At 45.9% G+C, this 6,012-nt stretch overlaps 1 pseudogene; it reads right to left on the minus strand.

Moving 5' to 3' along the window:
* LOC142430508 (geranylgeranyl pyrophosphate synthase pseudogene) overlaps positions 1–5,774 on the minus strand; it is a 42,598-nt pseudogene extending 36,824 nt beyond the window's left edge.
* Between the last annotated feature and the right edge of the window lie 238 nt (positions 5,775–6,012).

Below are 6,012 nucleotides of genomic sequence, written 5' to 3' on the forward strand. Positions count from 1 at the left end.
CTCCAGCAACGCTCTCCCCTTTATCGCCCTCTTAAGTCAGGCCACCTCCACAACCTCATCCCCGCCCCCAGTTTCCAAATTCAAAAACCCACCGACTAGGCCTAAGGATATTTTTATTACAAACAAAACTGGAATTGTTAGGCAGACCCAAGCATAAGGAAGGAAGGAGTAAAACCAAATATTCTGTTTCAGTACCCTGCAGCTTTTTTTGAAAAACCACAACTTAAGCAGATAGCTGCCTATTAACTCTTCAGTGTTAGCTATAAAAAAAGGGGGGGGGATTATAGAGAATCACTGAGTTTTAACTGAAGTGTATTGGTGACTCTCTTAAAGCACGGTGTCTTTATGTTTTCCCAAGTTCCGAGACTCATTGAGTAAATTGAGAACACAGCTGCCCTTGTTAAATTTAATTATTCCCAAGGAATTGTTTGTGCTTAGAGCAATTTTATTAGGATGCTGGTTACACTATGCATGCTATGTACCCTTGCCTCGTTCATATACTGTCAGGGGAAGCCAGCCCCTACCACATCATTACGGGTCCGGTAAGCGCAATTGTACGGCGATAATAAGTAAATATCATAGTAAAATTGTAGAGAGCATGAGAGATAGAAGTGAAGTATTGAAGTAAATGGGAGTCAGTCACAATTCATGGTAGCATGCTCACCTCTGCCCCACTCGATGGTCCACGTGGAGGTAGAGAGAGAGATTAATGGTAGCCCCGGCCCCTTTTATATTCTCTGGGGACATGCAAGCCCCCTAATTACAGGTGAGGACATATGTCACTGGAACGGGCTGTCCTACAGGTAATACAGTAATGAGAAGGGGGTGGTCTAGGGACATACATGCAATAGGAAGAGGGACTGGGGGTATACATGTGACAAGATGGGCGGACCCTAGATCCAAGATGGCAACCTAACCTTGATCATCCTTGGACGGGTTTGACCTCTCTGGGGTCTCCCACAAGGAAACAGACAATTACTATCCTTATCAGAAGGGAGTGGGCCCTATTTGTTGTGGGATAAACAGTGGTAACTACTTGCTATAGATGATTGATAGCTCTCAGGGAGAATAACCCCTGACCTGTTTCTGATGACCTCCAAGTATAATCATTCCCAAGCAGCTGTCTGGCATATATTTGAGGGAGACAGCTTGGGAGAAATCCTTATGTATCCCACAATATACAAAGCTGTACTTTGGAAATAAAATTGGCCTTTGGATCATCAATCCACTGGTCACTCTTTTTTTCAGGTCACCACTTCCCTTACCATTGAGTGAAAACTCCATGCTACATACCACCCACAATCCTCAGGCAAAGTGGAAAAAGCCCCTAACAGACAGATTATTGAAACAAGGTCTGCTCACCCCTGTAAACTCACCATGTAACACCGCTGTTTTGCCAGTACAGAAACCTAATGGACAACACCGCCTCATGCAGGATCTCTGCCTAATCAAGACTGCAGTGGTCACCATCACCCCTGTGGTCCTTAACCCCCACACTCTCATTTCCCAAATCCCTGAAAGCACTACTCATTTTACCGTCCTGCATCTCAAAAATGCTTTTTTTTACTATTCCTATTCATCCAGGCTCTCAGTTTCTGCTTGCATTCACGTGGCATAATTCTGTTACTAACTTAACCCAACAATTTTCCCGCTCCAAGCTCAGTATGCTTTTTATCTCCCACTTACACTGATCAGGAAAACACCCAATATTGCTCTCTTCCTCAAATGAAAATGGTGGGTATAAAAATATAACTTACTCATTCTCCCAAAGTTACAAGAGGAAACAATCATCACCGATATTCACAATTCTCTAGACATCGGGCCAAAAGCTCTCTTCAAGTTTCTAACCCCCATGTTTCATCCAAGTACACTGTTATCAACACAATACCACCAGATGCACGGGCACCTACCGGGACACGACTGGCAGATAAACTTTACCCACATGCCAAAGCATAAACTGTTTAAATATCTCCTCACTATGGTTGACACGTTTTCAGGATGGATAGAAGCCTTTCCCACCTCCTCTGAAAGTGAAAGCATAGTCGTCGCTCACCTTCTTCAAAACATCATTCCTCGTTTTGGCAAACCTGCTTCAATCCAGTCGGACAACGGCCCAGGCTTCATATCTAAAGTGCAGCAGGCAGTTAGCGCCTCACTGGGCATCTGCTGGAAACTCCACGCAGCCTACCACCCCCAGTCTTCTGGTAAGATTGAGCAAGCTAACGGTCTCATAAAACAACAGCCCACCAAACTCTCCGTAGAACTGCAACTTTCTTGGCCTCAACTATTACCCTTTGCTCTTACTCGCCTTCACGCGGCCCCTTGGGAGTTGTCTGGCCTCAGTCCATTCGAAATACTCTACGACGACCTTTCATTTTCTCGCCTTTTCCTGCAACTGATTGCCCTCCGCTAGCTTCGTACCTTCCATGCTTGTCCTTGCTCTGCAACCTTCTTAGACATCCAACCAGAAAACACTCATGTGCCCTTTTGCTACTCCAATGCATCTACACAGGCACGTAATGTCACCCAAATCTCCTCCAAACCACTAACCAGCCCCAGAAAGATTTTTTTTAGGTGCAACTGTAAGGGAGCGGAGCCCGACCAAAATCACCGACTCACAAACAACTGCTCAAGAAAGAAAAATTTATTAAGGAACTAGACAACTAACAAAAGGAAAAGGCTAACCCGGGTTTGGGCTACAGCATGGCCACGCAGGGTCCAACACTGCAGCCCCAAGTCAAATTTTTCTTTTATTTTTATAATCGAAGCTAGTGCGGTGGGGAGGGGTTGAGCAAGGAATGGGAAAGGGGATTTTCACAAGATAACAGAATGCGGTTAGGTCGACATGTCCTGCTCAACTTGTCCTGAACCAAATGTACTTCAGCAAAACCCTTTTGCTGACGTTCCAAGCGATTAGCGGGAGTGGGTCACAGTGATATTTCTCTAAAACAACATGTTTTTCTAAAATGGAGTCGCTTTAGGCAATGTATTTAGTCTATTAACCCTTAACATTCCCTCCTCTTCTAGTAACTCAATCAAATCCTTGATTCTTGGCTATCCTCAGTAGCTAGCACCTGGTTTTTGTCCTTAGCACCATCAGTTTGATATCCTGTAAGCGGGTTCTAATTAACTTGAGTAAGGCATTGAACGCACACGGGCCCACAGTGAGGGCAAGTATGAACAAAATAAGGGGTCCAGCAATGGCGCTAAGTAAAAATGTGAGCCAGGGAGAGGCTGAAAACATTCTTTGATACAAGTTCTCTTGGCTGGTCAAGGCCTTTTCTCTATCTTGTAGTCGTTTTCGGAGTTGACTCATACATTCCCTAATCACACCGGAGTGGTTTACGTAAAAACAGCATGCTTCTCCTAGTGCCATACATAAACCCCCTTGTTTAAGAAACAACAAGTCTAAGCCTCTTCTATTCTGTAGCACCACTTCAGCTAGGGAACTTAAAGAGGTTTCAAGAGCAGTTACTGACTTTTCTAGCGCCTGGAGATCATGATTCACTTGCAGGCTGAGGGAGGTAAAATCAGCCCCTTCCTTTATTAGTGCTGTACTTCCAAGTGCGGTGGCTCCAGCAACCCCTAGTGCTAGCAAAACTGGGACTAACACAGGAGCACGTTGGAAACGTCCCGTGAAGTGGCAAGAGTCAAGGTTAAGATGTTCACGCCCCCCTTCCCCTGAATAATAATACACCTGCGGAATGATGTGGGCTAAAATACAAAACTTGTTAGTTAGTAAGGGAGCATACGCGCAAGGGGTTATTCCATTGGTACATGCCCACCAAGTTCCATTTGGGGCTTGGAACCACTGGTTAGTTTGGTTTTTAGTATGGACGAAAGTCTGGCAAATTCGTTCGTAAGCAGGATCCGGCAGTAATACATAGTCCTTGTCCCGATATGTCCCCCAGCGTTAGTTTGGGTTCCTTTCCCCAGCCGCAGATGTCTGCTGATGACAGGTTGCGAATATCCTTGGCCGTTGATCCGAAGGAGGCGTTGGCGGCGATTCCAACGTAGAAGGGTGGCTCAGGGTCAAGACACAACCAACAATCATTAGTAACGTTTGGGTTAGTACGGTTTAAAAAAGAAAACATGATGTCGAGTGTCCCTAGTACAGGTTTCTCCTCTATTTCTGGAACATTTATGTTACTAATTTCAGTGGTGTTGAGAGGGAAAGTCGACCCAGAGGTGGTTGTAGTAGGTCGGGCAGGGGTGGGGAGTGCCTGAGGGGCTATTATGGGAACCTGATTTAAAGGGCCAATGGGAATTTTAGGCCTTGGCACTTCTGTTTTGTGTATAATAATTTCAGCTCCCGGGTTATACCCGTAAGTCCAAAGTCTTATTCCCCAAGTTTTTCCCCCTTGCCATAAAAGATCGTTATGTTGTAGCACCTTTATTTCAATGGTGGTGGTGGGTTTTATGTGACGGACAGTAATATGGTGGTCCTTTTGATAGGTGCGTAACCATCCACCTATGGTTTCGCATCCCCACTTTGCACAGTAATATTCTTCATAAGTTCCACAATCTGGTATGTAGACTCTGGTTCCCGAGGTGCGGGGGCACCCATATACTGGAGCGGAGGCAATAACGTGTTTACCTTCCGAAGTAGCACAACCTCTTTGGTCTGGGAGACGTCCTTGGTCTGGGAAACTCGAGCTTCCCCACGTCCATTTGTCCATCAACCTACAGAGGTCAATTCGAAAGATTGGTGCATGTCTAGTTTTGTTACTGGTGACGGTTTGTATGCGTGCTCCGCTCCGAGTTTCAGAAAGAGTCCACATATACTCTTTTGGATTGTGGGGGTTGGGTGTTGCCTTTGTGTTGCCAAAACCTGTAACGACAAGACTTAGGAACAAACAAACTTTAGTTTGAGCGAGCCCTCTTTGGACTGGGGACTTATTTTCCATGTTTTGCCTTCACTTATAGCCGCCTTTTTCAGCCTGGTATGGTGGATCCAATGTTGCTTTCCAGCAACCTTTGCTGCAGTTGGGGTGCTCAGAACGACAGGGTAGGGTCCTTCCCATCGTGGTTCCACCTGGCCAGGGCTGAGTCTTTTTACCCACACACAGTCTCCTGGGTTGAAAAGAGGCTTTCAAGCTTCCCTGGGGCGGGTTTCAGTGTGTCCGGCGGGCACTTGATCTCTGATATGTCGTCGCGCTTCTTGTAAGGCCTGTAAAGACTCAACCATGTTATGCAATTTAATGCCACTTAACATCTCACATCCAATCTTGGGTAGCAAGGGAGGAGGGAAACCGTACATTACTTCGAAAGGAGAATACCCATGAGCCTGAGGGGTACATCTGACTCGGAGCAGGGCGAAAGGTAGGAGGCTAACACAATCTCCACCAGTTTCTAGCTTAAGTTTTGTAAGAATTTTCTTAATTGTCCTATTTGCCCTCTCTACCTGTCCTGAACTTTGTGGTCTATAACTGCAATGTAGCTTCCAATTGATTTTTAGCACCCCAGCCAACAATTTGGTTATTTGGGCGGTGAACGCCGGACCATTGTCAGATCTTATGTACATAGGGAGACCAAATCGAGGAATAATTTCGAAAACTAGTTTCTTTACTACTATAAGGGCCGTCTCTCCTCTTGTTGGGTAAGCCTCGGTCCAGCCGGAGAAGGTGTCCACAAAGACAAGGAGGTATCTGTAATTTCCTGGTGCCCGCGGGAGCTCAGTAAAGTCAACTTCCCAATGTTCTCCAGGTGCCTTTCCCCGATACCTCTGTCCGGGGTGGGGAACTGGGATTGGGTTGCCGTTTACCTGAGCGCATACTCTGCATCAGATGGCCTCATCACGGGTTATCTGATACAGTCCCTTTATAACATGGTGTTTATGGATTAATTCGGCTAACTTTGGGACACTAAGATGTAGTAGCCTGTGGTTGTACTTCACAAACCTTCTTCCCACTGCCTGGGGTAGCAAAACTCTGCCATCCTCTAAGACAATCCATCCCTCGGGCGTTGTTTTCCCTTTATATTTTTCAGCAAGTTTTTCCTCATCCGGGGAGT

Source organism: Tenrec ecaudatus, chromosome 17, assembly GCF_050624435.1.
Source record: "Tenrec ecaudatus isolate mTenEca1 chromosome 17, mTenEca1.hap1, whole genome shotgun sequence".
In the NCBI taxonomy this organism is placed as follows: domain Eukaryota; kingdom Metazoa; phylum Chordata; class Mammalia; order Afrosoricida; family Tenrecidae; genus Tenrec; species Tenrec ecaudatus.